The sequence below is a fragment of the Malania oleifera genome, chromosome 10 (assembly GCF_029873635.1).
Source record: "Malania oleifera isolate guangnan ecotype guangnan chromosome 10, ASM2987363v1, whole genome shotgun sequence".
Lineage (NCBI taxonomy): Eukaryota > Viridiplantae > Streptophyta > Magnoliopsida > Santalales > Ximeniaceae > Malania > Malania oleifera.
The window spans coordinates 9,021,037-9,035,493 of record NC_080426.1 but is presented as its reverse complement, the minus strand read 5'-3'; positions in this window follow the sequence as shown (position 1 = coordinate 9,035,493).

The following is a 14,457-nucleotide window of genomic DNA, read 5'->3' as shown; positions in this document are numbered from 1 at the left end:
AATGTTTTGACTGATATAATTTGTAGAAATATATAATAATAATAATAATAATAATAATAATAATAATAATAATAATAATATAGGTATCTTATGTGAGGCCCACATGATCGGGTGGGGCCCACACGAGTCTCGGATCGAACTTGCTTCGACATATCAACTGTATCTTCATACACCGAAAGTTTTCACGTAATCCATATGTACCTACAAAGAGTTACGAACTGAAGTGTGTTTTGAGTGTAAGTGCTTATGTGAGAGTTGAACCGTAGGACATAGGTTGACCAGTTACGTCCTACATCAGTGTCCTTGTATACACTTCATAAATCTCGCATGATCATTCCTACATCCAATGCATATGGGGCCCACAAGATTGTGTGGGGTTCATATGAATCCCGAAACTGTGTAGGGCCCATAAGATTATGTGAGAACTATTGGAGTTGTGTGGGACCCATATGAGTCTTAAAACTGTGCGGGGCCCACAAGACCATAGGGGGCCTGAAGTTGTGCGAGGCCCACAAAATCATGTGAGGCCCACATGATGTCTTGGACTTGAACTTCATTCTTCCTTCATTATAAGTAATCTATTTGATAGTGACTCTTACCGTAGAGACTCAAAGAAATTATAATGATTAAATAATAAAGAGGGAGAAAAAGGAAATTAAGAAGGGGGTCACAGTAGGTCCTCGTCGACGAACGTTCGCGTTCATCGACGAAGTGGCTTATTAGGATCGTCGACGGGGACACGTGTGTAACGACCTGCTAAATTAACTAAGTATTTTTTTTTCTCTCTATAATAATAATTATTGTGAAATTCCATTGCTCTGATACCTTCATACATAAAACTAATCATCCACCTAAACAGTAAGAAACTAAAATCACATAACCACTGCCATATATAAATATGTACAATACCAGAGAGCAATAGTGTTCCTAAACTATACATATATGATTGTTTCCCAAAATACCCTCAACTAGGTTAGGGCTATACAGAAATACTCCCAAAAATTCTCACTCTATTGATAGGGTGGTACTCAAGCCCCTCTACCTGCGAGCTTGATCTGCTCGCCTAGCTGGATTACCTGAAAAATAATAATTTAATGGGATGAGACGACGCTCAGTAAGACGAAATATGTTATTGCTAGTGTGTGGCAAATGAGTTACAATACTATGAAAATATGTTTCTATACAATCATATATAACTGAATCTGTAAATACAGTACAAGTAATATAAACCATCACTTTTTACCATGTTGCTTAACATATCTATGTTTTAGGTTTCCATACATAAAACTTTTAAAATATACACATATATTCCCTATTTCTGTGAAACTATACATACATAATAATAACTGAAAACTTCCTTGGATGGATAACTGTATGTCATGATTTAACCCCTCATAACAGGGTTGTGCAGCCCGTAGGCGGGATCTAACCTGGCTGGCCGACTAGGGTAAACCACTATACTCCATCAGTTTGATTAGCCCTCCTCAACCCATATATGATGAGGAGCCTGTTTACACGTGGGCACGATCAACCTACCTACCACATATTATCTAAATAAGTGGTTGCACTCTATTCTGTATATAGCAACGATACTGTGCTCTGTAAACTATATCTGTAATGGTCCATCAGGGTCTGATACTATATAATACGTCTCTATATACAACTATCAGTTTTACCATGATTCTGTAATAACTGTATTAACCATGATGCTGTAGTAAACTGTATCTATATCAACTGTATTTCTGAAATTAACTGTAATTCTGTATGTTATGATACTGTAAACTGTATAATCATGATATTCTGTAATTGCTATTAAACATATCCACTGTCTGTATATTCTATAAAATATAATTCTGAAAAATACTGTAAAGTATGTTTCTGTACTATATCTATATTCTCAAGCCACACAGTAGTTTAAAACTTATTATTCATAATTGATAAACTGTTGTAACCGAAAAAAATAAAATTTAAATAATAAAAATAAAAATAATAAAATAATAAAATAAAATAAATTAATTAAATTAACAAATAAAATGAATAGTATTGTAACGACCTGAATAAAATGGGAGTTAAAGAATAAAAGAAAAAGGGATGTGGGAACCGAAAACAGAAGGAGTTCGTCGACGATATTGAACTTTGGAAGGACTAACGGAAAAAAGGGGAGGAAACAGCAAGACTTTGTCGACGAATACAGGGGATTTGTCGACGAAGGCTTAAGAGAATTTGTCGATGAACACAGGGGCTCGTCGACGAGAAAATACCGAGAGGGGTTCTGAGGCAGCCTGAATTTCGTCGACGAATACAGGGCTTCGTTCACGAAATTTGTGAAGGACTCGTCGACAAAGAATGAACTCGTCGACGAAATCCTCTATTTTATATATATACGAAAATCCGGATAATTTGGCTTCTTAAAGAAGCCAACGCTCTCTCTCCCCCCCCTTCTGCTCACTCTCTCTCTCTCTCTCTCTCTCTCTCTCTCTCTCTCTTCGTTTTTAGGCTATTTTTACGCCGGATCAATGATTCGAAGTCACCACAACGCTCCTGGCAGAGTTCTCTCCAAATCTGCTGGAGCGGATCGTGGGAGAAAGTTAGTTGAAAATCATCCCAGAGTTGAGGTAAGACTTTTTAAGTCATATTTAGTCTTGCGCTAGTTATAAGAAATGTTGTGCGCATGAAAATACTGTAGTTTAATATTGGAGGTTTTCAGTTTTGGAGTATTGGTCAGGGAACCCCTCAGTGTTAAACTTGAATGCTTTTGGGTGAAAACTTTCTACCCAATATTTGGATTTTTGGCAGTTGAGGAAAAAATTGTATGCTTCGAAATACTGAACTTTAATTTTGGGATTTTTCATTTTTGAGTGTTGAGTTAGGAACCCTGCGGGTGCGGAGTAGTTTTATTAGGGGCTTTCCAGGAATTAGGTAAGGGGATAAACTAAACTAGTATTGTTTTGGAAAATGCTTATATATATATATATAGTTATCATTTGATTTATGGAAAATGTATATGATTATATATATATATATATATATATATATATATGTCTTATATTTGCAAAATACTGTGAAAATGATCGTATGTTGAATATGTGGAAAATTTACTGTGTGGCATGAATAAAAATATTGTGAAATGCTGTTTTCTGGGAATGTGAATGATATGGATTTTTATGATGGAAAACCGGCGTATGGGCCGAGATGTTTTACATATATATATATATATGGATGTGATTTGCCGGCGTACGGGCCGTGCTATGTGGTTTGCCATCGTATGGGCTGTGCTATGTGATTTGCCGACGTACGGGCCGTGCTATGTTAAAATGTGTAATACCGGCGTACGGGCCGATGATTTTCATGGTACACACACACACACACACACACACACACATATATATATATATATATATATATATATGTAAATGATATGATCGATGTGAAAATGAATGATATGAGATATCTATGTATCACGATTTTAGTATATGTATATGATATCAGAACCTGGTTGGCTTGGTTTAGGCTAGCACTTGCACGGTACCGTTGCTATGTGTCCATGATCCTTGTGATCATGATATCTGTGTTAACACCGCTGTACGGAGTGGTGTGAGATTGGATGGTCGATCTGGTTATGTTCGAGGAGTGTGCTATTATCGTCCCTGGTGTACGGACCAGTCTGGGTAGACCCATCGGACCTACAAACTAGACTATCGACTTGGCAGTGGTCGGCCAACCATTGTCAGGTCCTACCTTCAGGCCACACAACCTAGTCATGTAGGGGTAATACATGACAACAGTCAGCTAACCTACCAGGATGGTTTTTATGTTATTATTATTATTATGATATGAGATGAGAAATGTTTATGAAAATGCAGTATGTTTTGCCATGTTTTGATAATACATATGTTTTCCCAGATTTGATAAGCAGTATTGAATATGTTATGTATGGTATATGTAGAATACGATATACTCATGTTGTCACACGCTAGTGTTAGTTTATTTCCCTTACTGAGAGGTGTCTAACCCCTAAATTTCATTAACTTTTCAAGAGCCCTGGATAGGAGAGCGGAAAAAGCCCCACAGAATTAGTGTTGTTTATCTGCCTTCTGAGAAGGGTAAGTTTTGGTAGGGACAGTTAGATTTTGAGGGAATTGTCCCTAGATTTATTTTTGGATTGTATATACTGAGAGTTAGTAGTTGTAGTACTCTGGTATATGTTATGCACATTATGATGAGATGTATATGATTTTATACTTTCTGCTGCGTAGGCTTCTGCTGTATATTTTGTTATATCCCTAGTACCCACGAGTCCAGGTGGATGGTGACCTGCTGAGTTGGATTGTGGGATTTGTAGTATTGATTTTATGATGATATTATTATTGAAAAAAAAAATACGTGGAAAAATGAGTAGGTCGTGACAAGTATGATAAGGAAAAAATATATATATATATATAAAGTGGTACAAGCTTCTCCAAGAAGCTTTACTTTAATTAGTAATTATTATTATATAAATATATAAATATATATATATATATATATATGATTGCACAAGCTTCTCTAGGAACTTTGCTTTAATTTTGAACAATTCTCTCTCTCTCCTACGACTCTCTCTCTCTCTCTCTCTCTCTCTCTCTTCGATTTCAGGCCAGTTTATTGCCGGATTGACAAACCGAAACCACCACGACGCTCCTGGCAAAGTTCTCTGCAAATCTGTCAGAGCGGATTGTCAGGGAAACGAAGTTGGATTTCATCCCAAATCCAGGGTAAGACTTTATACTCAATATTTGGATTTTTGACAGTTGAAGAAAGTGATATACGCGTTGAAATATTAAAGTTTAATACTGGGAGTTTTCGTTTCTAGGGGTGTTGATTGGGAACGTAGGGAATCATCCCTAAGTTGAGGTAAGGCCTTTTAAACCGAATTTGACTTAGTGGTAGTTATAGAAAATGTTGTACGTACGAAAATACTGAACTTTAATTTTGCGAGTTTTCATTTTCAGGGTGTTGAGTTGAGAACCCTACAGGTGCAGGGGAAATTTTCTTAGGGGTATTTCAGAAATCAGGTAAAGGGATAAACTACGCTAGTTTTGTTTTGAGAAAATACTTGTATATATATATTTAGCATCTGATTTATGGAAAATAAATATATATATATGTGTGTGTGTGTGTGTGTGTTATATTTGCAAAAGATTGTGAAAATGATCGTATAATTGAATATGTGAAAATCCGTTTGTATGGCATGAGTAAAATGTTGTGAAATACTGTTTTCTAGGAATGTGGATGATATGAATTTTTATGATGAAAAATCGGCATATGGGTCGAGATTTTTATATGATTTTTCGGCGTACGGGCCATGCTATGTGACTGTGATTTGCCGGCGTACGGGCTATGCTATGTGGATGTGATTTGCCAGCGTACGGGCTGTGCTATGATTTGCCGGCGTACGGGCCGAACTATGATAAAATGTGTAATTTTGGCGTACGGGCCGATGATTTCATGAAATGTGTATATGTGAAAAATGATATGATTGATTTGATAATTATTGATATGAGATATCCATGTATCGCGATTTTAGTATATGTATATGATATCAGAACTTGGTTAGCTTGGTCTAGGCTAGCACTTGCACGGTACCGTTGCTATGTGTCCATGGTCTTCGTGATCATGATATTTATGTTAACGCCGCTGTACGGAGTAGTGTGAGATTGGATGGTCGATGTGGTTTATAAGAAGTGTGCTGATCGCCCCTAGTGTACGGACCAGGTTTGGCAGACCCATCGGACCCACAAACTATTGTTTGACTTGGCAGTGTCGGCCAACCATTGTCAGGTCCTGCTTTCGGGCCACACAACCCAGTCATGTGGGGGTAATACATGACAATAGCCAGCTAACCTACCAGGATTCTTTTATGTTATTATTATTATGAGATGAGATATGTTATGAAAATGTAGTATGTTCTGCCATGTTTTGATTTATATATAAGTTTTCCCAAATTTGATAAACAGTACTGAACATGTTATATATGATATATGTTGAACACAGAATACTCATGTTGCCACATACTAGTATTAGTTTATTTCCCTTATTGAGAGGTGTCACAGCCCTAAATTTTACAAACTTTTCGAGAGCCCCTGATAGGCGAGCGGGAAAAGCCCCGCTGACCTAGTGTTGGATATTTGCCCTTTTTGAAGGGTAAAATTCTTTTTGTAGGGATAGTTAGATTTTGTGGAAAATGTCCCTAGATATGATTTTTGAGATGTATATACTGGGATACAGTGATTGTAGTAACTCTAGTGTTGTGATACACATTGTGATATATGATTATAAATTTTCTGCTGCGTAGGCTTTCGCTGTATGTTCTGATGTATCCCGGGTACCCACGGGTCCAGGTGGATTGTGACTTGCTGAGCTAGAATGTGAGATGTGTGGTATTGATTTTATGATGATATTATTATTAAAAAAAAATTTGTGGAAAATGAGCAGGTCGTGACAGCTTGGTATCAGAGCCTAGGTTGTTAGGTTCTATAGACTCTAGAATGCAACGAAAACATACCAGAGTTTAGGAAATGATTGAGGTTGTTCTACAGTCTAGAGGCAAGACTTTCGTGATAGTTTCTGTGTTTTTCCTGGGGTGACGATTTCAGGAAAACCATAGTAAGCTATTGTCGGGTTGTGCTCCTAAAATGTAGGACTGAGGATTAGAAATGAGTTAAAAATGTTGAGATAAGTGGTGAGGATAGGTGGGTAAATTATGAGGATAGGATTACTGAATTGTAACTGCTATTTTACAGGATGGATCTAGAAGAAAATAGTGCCCATGCGAGTGATAGTGATGGAGCAAGACCATCAGGTGCAGTTGGGACCGACTCTGACGTGGTATTACGTAGCGTGGCTTAGTAGGTTATGGCTGAGATCGCTAGGAGTTCGAGGGAGCAGAGTGGTCCATCTGTAGGCCATGGGTGCACCATAGAGAAGTTCACGAAGATAAATCCTCCAGCGTTCTCAGGCAGAGTTGATCCTGTAGCCGCTGAGAACTGGGTATAGGAGACTGAGAAAATCTTGACTGTACTGCAGTATACTGAGGAACAGAGGGTCCTCTTTGCCACTTATAGATTGACAAGAGAGGCTGAGAGGTGGTGGACTGCGGTGCGACTATTGGAGCAGTAGAGGGTGACCCCAATAGCTATGACATGGGACCAGTTTAAAGATCTGTTCTTTGACAGGTATTTTCCAGCTACTGTGAGGGAGGCTAAGGTAGAAGAGTTCCTGAGTCTAAAGCAATGACAGCTATCTATCCAGCAGTATGCAACACGTTTTATCGAGCTCTCTCGATTCGCCCCATACATTGTTCCTGATGAGGTGAAGAAGGCGAGGTAGTTTAAGAGAGGCTTGAGGCGGAGTATATTTAGGCAGGTGGTGGTGTTGCGAATCCAGGACTTTGCTGAGTTGGTTGACAGGGCGGCCTTGGCAGAGATTGGTCAGCGTCTTGATGCGGATGAGCAGGAACAAAGGAAGAGATCTGCATCTATGAGCTACCAGCAGGGTCACAGGTCGGGTCAGTGGAGGAGAGGTAACCATGGTAGAGGACGGAGACAAGAGACGGGAGGACGCGAGGTGCAGACAGGGCAGGATCCTCCAGTTTGTCAGATTTGTGGTAGGAGGCACTGGTGAGAGTGTCGAGCTGGTGGTGTAGTGTGCTATCGCTGCGGTAGATCGGGGCATAATGCGAGATTGTCCTACCCCACCGAATGCAAACCCGGTGTGCTATCGCTGTGGTAGATCGGGCCACATGGTACTGCCCTACCCCACCAGATGCAGTTCCAGCTCCTAGACCATATCGGGGAGGTTATCAGGCACCACGTGGGAGTCAGCAGAGGAATACGGCACCAGCTAGGGTGTTTACTCTGACGCCGAGTGAGGCTGAGACGTCAGGTGACGTAGTGACATGTATGGTCATTATGCTTTCTTTAAAAGTTATTGCATTATTTGATTCAGGAGTTACACACTCGTTTGTATCTTTGGGGTGTGTTAAATTATGTGGGGCTGAAACACAATCATTAGATGTTGAACTGTTGGTATCTACATCGACTGGGTCGGTAGTAAGATGTAGTAGGGTACTTCGAGATTGTCCAGTTGGTATTCAAGGGAAGACTTTGTCTGCTGATTTTATTGTGCTGGACATGCACGGGTTTGATGTTATATTTGGCATGGATTGGCTAGCAGCTAATTTTTCCAGCATAGATTGTTGTGCACGAGAAGTGATATTCAGATCTCCGGGGGAAGCAGAATTTAAGTTCGTAGGGTTGCAAGTACAATCCCCGCCTAAGCTAGTTTCAGCTATTCAAGCAAGGAGACTATTACTGAGTGGGTGTTAGGGGTTTGTGGCTGTTGTGAAGGAGATGCCAGAGAATGAATTGAAACTTGCTAGCACGCCTGTAGTAAAAGAGTTTACAGATGTTTTTCCAGACGAGTTACCAGGCTTGCCACCCGATTGTGAGGTAGATTTTCCTATCGATCTACCTTCTGGTACAACGCCAACTTCTAAAGTACCGTATCAAATGGCGCCAGTAGAGTTGGCAGAATTGAAAAATCAGTTGCAAGATATGTTTGATAAGGGCATTATACGACCCAGTGTATATCCATGGGGAGCTCCTATTCTATTTGTGAAGAATAAGGACGAGACTATAAGGATGTGTATAGATTACAGGGAGATCAATAAAGTAACAATCAAGAACAAGTATCCTCTACCCCGTATCGACGATTTGTTTGACTAGCTCCAAGGTACATGGGTGTATTCGAAGATTGACCTTATTTCCGGCTACCATCAGGTAAAGGTGAAAGCAGAAGACATCTTAAAGACGACCTTCAGGACCCGGTACGGGCATTACGAGTTTCTCGTTATGCCATTTGGATTGACGAATGCTCCTGCGGTATTTATGGACTTGATGAATAGAGTCTTCCACCGATACCTAGACCAGTTTGTTGTTATTTTTATTGATGATGTATTGGTTTATTCGAGGAGCTATGAGGAGCATGAGACGCACTTAAGGCAGGTTTTGCAGACACTTCGGGAAAAGAAGTTGTATGCCAAGTTCAGTAAATGTGAATTTTGGCTAGAGAAGATCGTGTTTTTGGGGCATGTTGTATCTAGAGATGGTATTTCTATGGATTCTAGTAAGATTGAGGCAATAGTGAATTAGGCTAGAACGAGAAATGTCCAGGAGATCAGGAGTTTCTTGGGACTAGCTGGATATTACCGTTGTTTCGTTGAGGGATTCTCAGCTTTGTCAGGACCCTTGACACGACTGATGAGGAAGAATGTCATATTTGAGTGGGACGACTGCTGTGAGTAGAGTTTTCAAGAGCTGAAGCAGATGTTAGTCACAACACCAATTTTGGTTATCCCATTTGGGGGTGAGGGGTATGTCATTTATAACGATGCGTCCTTGAAATGACGTGGCTGTGTATTGATGCAGCATGGCAGGGTAGTTGCGTATGCGTCCAGGCAGTTGAAAGAATATGAGAAGAACTATCCTAGACATGATCTTGAATTGGCTGTAGTAGTATACGCATTGAAAATTTGGAGGCATTACCTGTACGACGAACAGTGTGAGATTTTTTCCGACCACAAGAGTTTAAAGTATTTCTTCATGTAGAAGGAACTGAATATGAGGCAAAGAAGGTGGTTGGAGCTGATTAAGGATTTTGATTGTACCATCAGTTATCACTCAGGGAAAGCGAACGTGGTAGCTGATGCGTTGAGCAGGAAATCCAGGGAGCCAGTGTTGGCGGCTATGAGGATCCAGCATCCGATCATAATGGATCTGGAGAGACTTGGCATAAAGTTAGTAGAGAGTGATTTCCCAGTATGTATTGCCAATCTAGTGGTACAGCCTACTCTGTAAGAAAGAATTAAAGCCGCTCAAAAGGAAGATCCAGTATTAGCAGAGGTGATATGCAGAGTGTAGATGGGTCAGGAGGAGGATTTCAGTATTGCAGATGACAGAGTTTTGCGGTTCCGTTCCAGATTATGCGTTCCTGCCGATACTGAGATTAGAAAGATTATTTTAGAAGAAGCTCACAGATCTTTGTATACCGTTCATCCTGGTTGTACGAAGATGTATAGAGACTTGCATGAAACATTTTGGTAGAGTGGCATGAAGAGAGAAATCGCCGAGTATGCAGCCCAGTGTTTGACGTGCCAGCAGGTAAAGGCTGAGCACCAGAGGCCAGCAGGGCAGTTGCAACCGTTATTCATCCTAGAGTGGAAGTGGCATCATATATCGATGGACTTTGTGTCAGGACTGCTGACGGCATTACATGGTTAGAATGCCATTTGGGTGATTGTTGACCGTTTGACTAAGACTGCTCACTTTATACCTATCAAGATCAGCTACTCCATCAACTGTTTAGCGGAGATTTACATTCAAGAGATAGTACGTTCTCATGGGGTGCCAGTATCGATTGTGTCGGATTGAAACCCACGATTCACATCACGATTTTGGAGGAGTCTGTAGGAGGCTCTGGGGTCTCAGTTATCGTTTAGTACGACATTCCATCCTCAATCAGACGGGTAGACTGAGAGGACAATACAGATATTAGAGGACATGCTCAGAGCGTGTGTACTAGACTTTGGGGGTAGTTGGACTCAGTTCATGTCGTTGGTAGAGTTCGCATATAATAACAGTTATCAGTCTAGCATTGACATGGCACAATTTGAGGTTCTGTACGGTAGGAGATGCCGTTCTCCTTTGTTTTGGGATGAAGTGGGTGAGCAGGGAGTAGTGGGGCCATAACTTGTGCAGCAAGCGCGTGATAAGGTTTGACTTATCAGAGACAGGATTAGTGTAGCTCAAAGCCGACAGAAAAGTTATGCTGACCATCGCCACAGGAATTTAGAGTTTGATGTGGGTGATCATGTATTTTTGAAGATAGCTCAAATAAAAGGAGTTATGCGCTTTGGGAAGAAGGGTAAACTTAGTCCTAGGTTTATCGGTCCATTTGAGATTCTAGATAAAGTGGGACTAGTAGCTTATAGACTAGCTTTACCTCCGGTGTTGTCCAGGATCCAAGACGTATTCCATGTGGTTATGTTGAGGAATTTCGAGGACAAAATTCTTTTAAGGGGGGACGAATGTAGTAACCGGGAAAAATAAAATTTAAAAATAATAATAAAATAATAAAATAAAATAAATAAATTAAATTAACAAGTAAAATGAATAGTATGATAAGGAAAATATATATATATATATATATAAATAAGTTATTATGATATATATGTAATATATAGAAGTTAAAGGTATATATATATATATGATTGCACAAGCTTCTTCAGAAAGCTTGCTTTAATTTTGAACAATTCTCTCTCTCTCTCTCTCTCCTACAACTCGCTCTCTCTCTCGCTCGCTCTCTCTCTCTCTCTCTCTCTCTCTCTCTCTCTCTCTCTCTCTTCAATTCCGGGATAGTTTTACGCCGGATCGACAAATCGAAGCCACCACGATGCTCCTGACAAAGTTCTCTGCAAATCTGCCGGAGCAGATTATCAGGGAAACGAAGTTGGATTTCATTCTAAATCCAGGGTAAGACTTTATACTCAATATTTGGATTTTGATAGTTGAAGAAAGTGATATACGCGTTGAAATATTAAAGTTTAATGCTAGGAGTTTTCGTTTCTAGGGGTGTTGATTGGGAATATTGGGAATCATCCCAAAGTTGAGGTAAGACTTTTTAAACCGAATTTGACTTAGTGGTAGTTATAAAAAATGTTGTACGTACGAAAATACTGAACTTTAATTCTGTGAGTTTTCATTTTCAGGGTATTGAGTTGAGAACCCTATAGGTGTAGGAGAAATTTTCTTAGGGGCATTTCAGGAATCAGGTAAGGGGATAAACTATGCTAGTTTTGTTTTGAGAAAATACTTGTATATATATATATATTTAGCATCTGATTTATGGAAAATAAATATATTTATATATATATATATATGTTATATTTGCAAAAGACTGTGAAAATGATCGTATGATTGAATATGTGAAAATCCGTTTGTGGCATGAGTAAAAATGTTGTGAAATACTGTTTTCTGGGAATGTGGATGATATGAATTTTTATGACGGAAAATCGGCATACGGGCCGAGATTTTTATATGATTTGCCAGCGTACGGGTCGTGCTATGTGACTGTGATTTGCCGGCGTACGGGCCGTGCTATGTGGATGTAATTTGCCAACATACGGGCTGTGCTATGATTTGCCGGTGTACGGGCCGAACTATGATAAAATGTGTAATTCTGGCGTACGGGCCGATGATTTTCATGAAATATGTATATGTGAAAAATGATATGATTGATTTGATAATTCTTGATATGAGATATCCATGTATCGCGATTTTAGTATATGTATATGATATCAGAACCTGGTTAGCTTGGTCTAAACTAGCACTTGCACGGTACCGTTGCTATGTGTCTATGATCTTCGTGATCATGATATTTGTGTTAACGCTGCTGTACGGAGTAGTGTGAGATTGGATGGTCGATGTGGTTTATAAGAAGTGTGCTGATCGCTCCTGGTGTACGGACCAGGTCTGGCAGACCCATCGGACCTACAGACTACTGTTTGACTTGATAGTGTCGGCCAACCATTGTCAGGTCCCACCTTCGGGCCACACAATCCAGTCATGTGGGGGTAATACATGACAATAGCCAGCTAACCTACCAGGATTCTTTTATGTTATTATTATTATGAGATGAGATATGTTATGAAAATGCAGTATGTTCTGCCATGTTTTGATTTATATATAAGTTTTCCCAGATTTGATAAACAGTACTGAACATGTTATGTATGATATATGTTGAACACAGAATACTCATGTTGCCACACACTAGTATTAGTTTATTTCCCTTACTGAGAGGTGTCTCACCCCTAAATTTTACAAACTTTTCAGGAGCCCTTGATAGGCGAGCGGGAAAAGCCCCGCTGACCTAGTGCTGGATATTTGCCCTTTTTGAAGGGTAAAATTCTTTTTGTAGGGACAGTTAGATTTTGTGGAAAATGTCTCTAGATATGATTTTTGGGATGTATATACTGGGATACAGTGATTGTAGTAACTCTGGTATTGTAATACACATTGTGATGTATGATATGATGATATGTATATGATTATACATTTTCTACTGCGTAAGCTTCTACTGTATGTTCTGTAGCATTGCAAGTATTTTCTCTATCTCCTGCACCCAATTTTCAGCGACTGCATCTGTTCCCCCTGAGAAAGCCGGAGGATTTATCTTTATGAATTTTTCTATCGAGCTACCGTGGCCTGCTGATGGAGCACCTTGTTCCCTCGAGCTTCTGGCAATTTCGGCCATGACTTGCTGTACCACGCTGCGTAAAGCTGCATCTGAATCTCTACCCATAGTGCCTGAGGGTCCAGCACTCTCATTCCCACTGGCATGGGCACTACTGCCACCAGGGTCCATCCTGAAAAATAAATAACTTAACTCAAAATCCTTTCACTATACATATCACCTAACCAATATAATATATACTCCTAATTAATTCATCTCTCTTGATCTTAAATCAAGGTTCAATCCTGCAACCTAGATACCCAACCCAATGATAGTTTACCATGACTTTCCTGAAATCGTCACCCTAGGAAAATCACACAAACCACCATGGAAGTCCTGCATCTAAACTACAAAATCAGACCTCAAATTCCCTTATCCTATACTCTGGTATTATTACTACTGCATTCTAGAGTTTACAGAACCTAGCAACCTGAATCTGACACCAAACTGTAACTACCTGCTTAAATATTCATATAATAAAACATAATTAGTAACAACGTCAACCTGAACCTGTGGGTATCAGGGATACCTGTCATACACAATGGAAACCTAAGCAGCAGTAAATTTAAATCACATTTTCATAACCATAAAAATCCAAATACCAGAGTTAATTACATTCCCAAATATCTGTGTTTATATATAATCTCCAAAAATACAAAATATATTCATATCTAGAAACCCACCACAACAATCTATGGCTCTTAGATAAAAAACTTACCCTCCTAACAGGGTAGAACTACACTATCTCAACGACGGCCTCGATCCACCGGTCCTCCTAGGTTTCCTAAAAATTATTTAAGTTCAGGGGTGAGACACTTCTCAGTAAGGGAAAATAAACTAAATACAGTTGTGTGACAATATGAACATTCAATGCAATTATACATATACAGTACATTTCATATATCTGTAAACATTCATCATAACATATTGAATAATCATATACTTTCGTATTTTCTAATGAATCATATAGTTCATAAAATGTTTGGTATAGTTGATAATATTGAAAACATATCTAGGATGAATAGCTACCTGATGTCATGTATTACCCCCCATGACGGGTTGTGCAGCCCGAAGGCGGGACTCAACAATGGCTGGCCGACCACTGCCGAGTCAAAAATGTTTGTAAATACG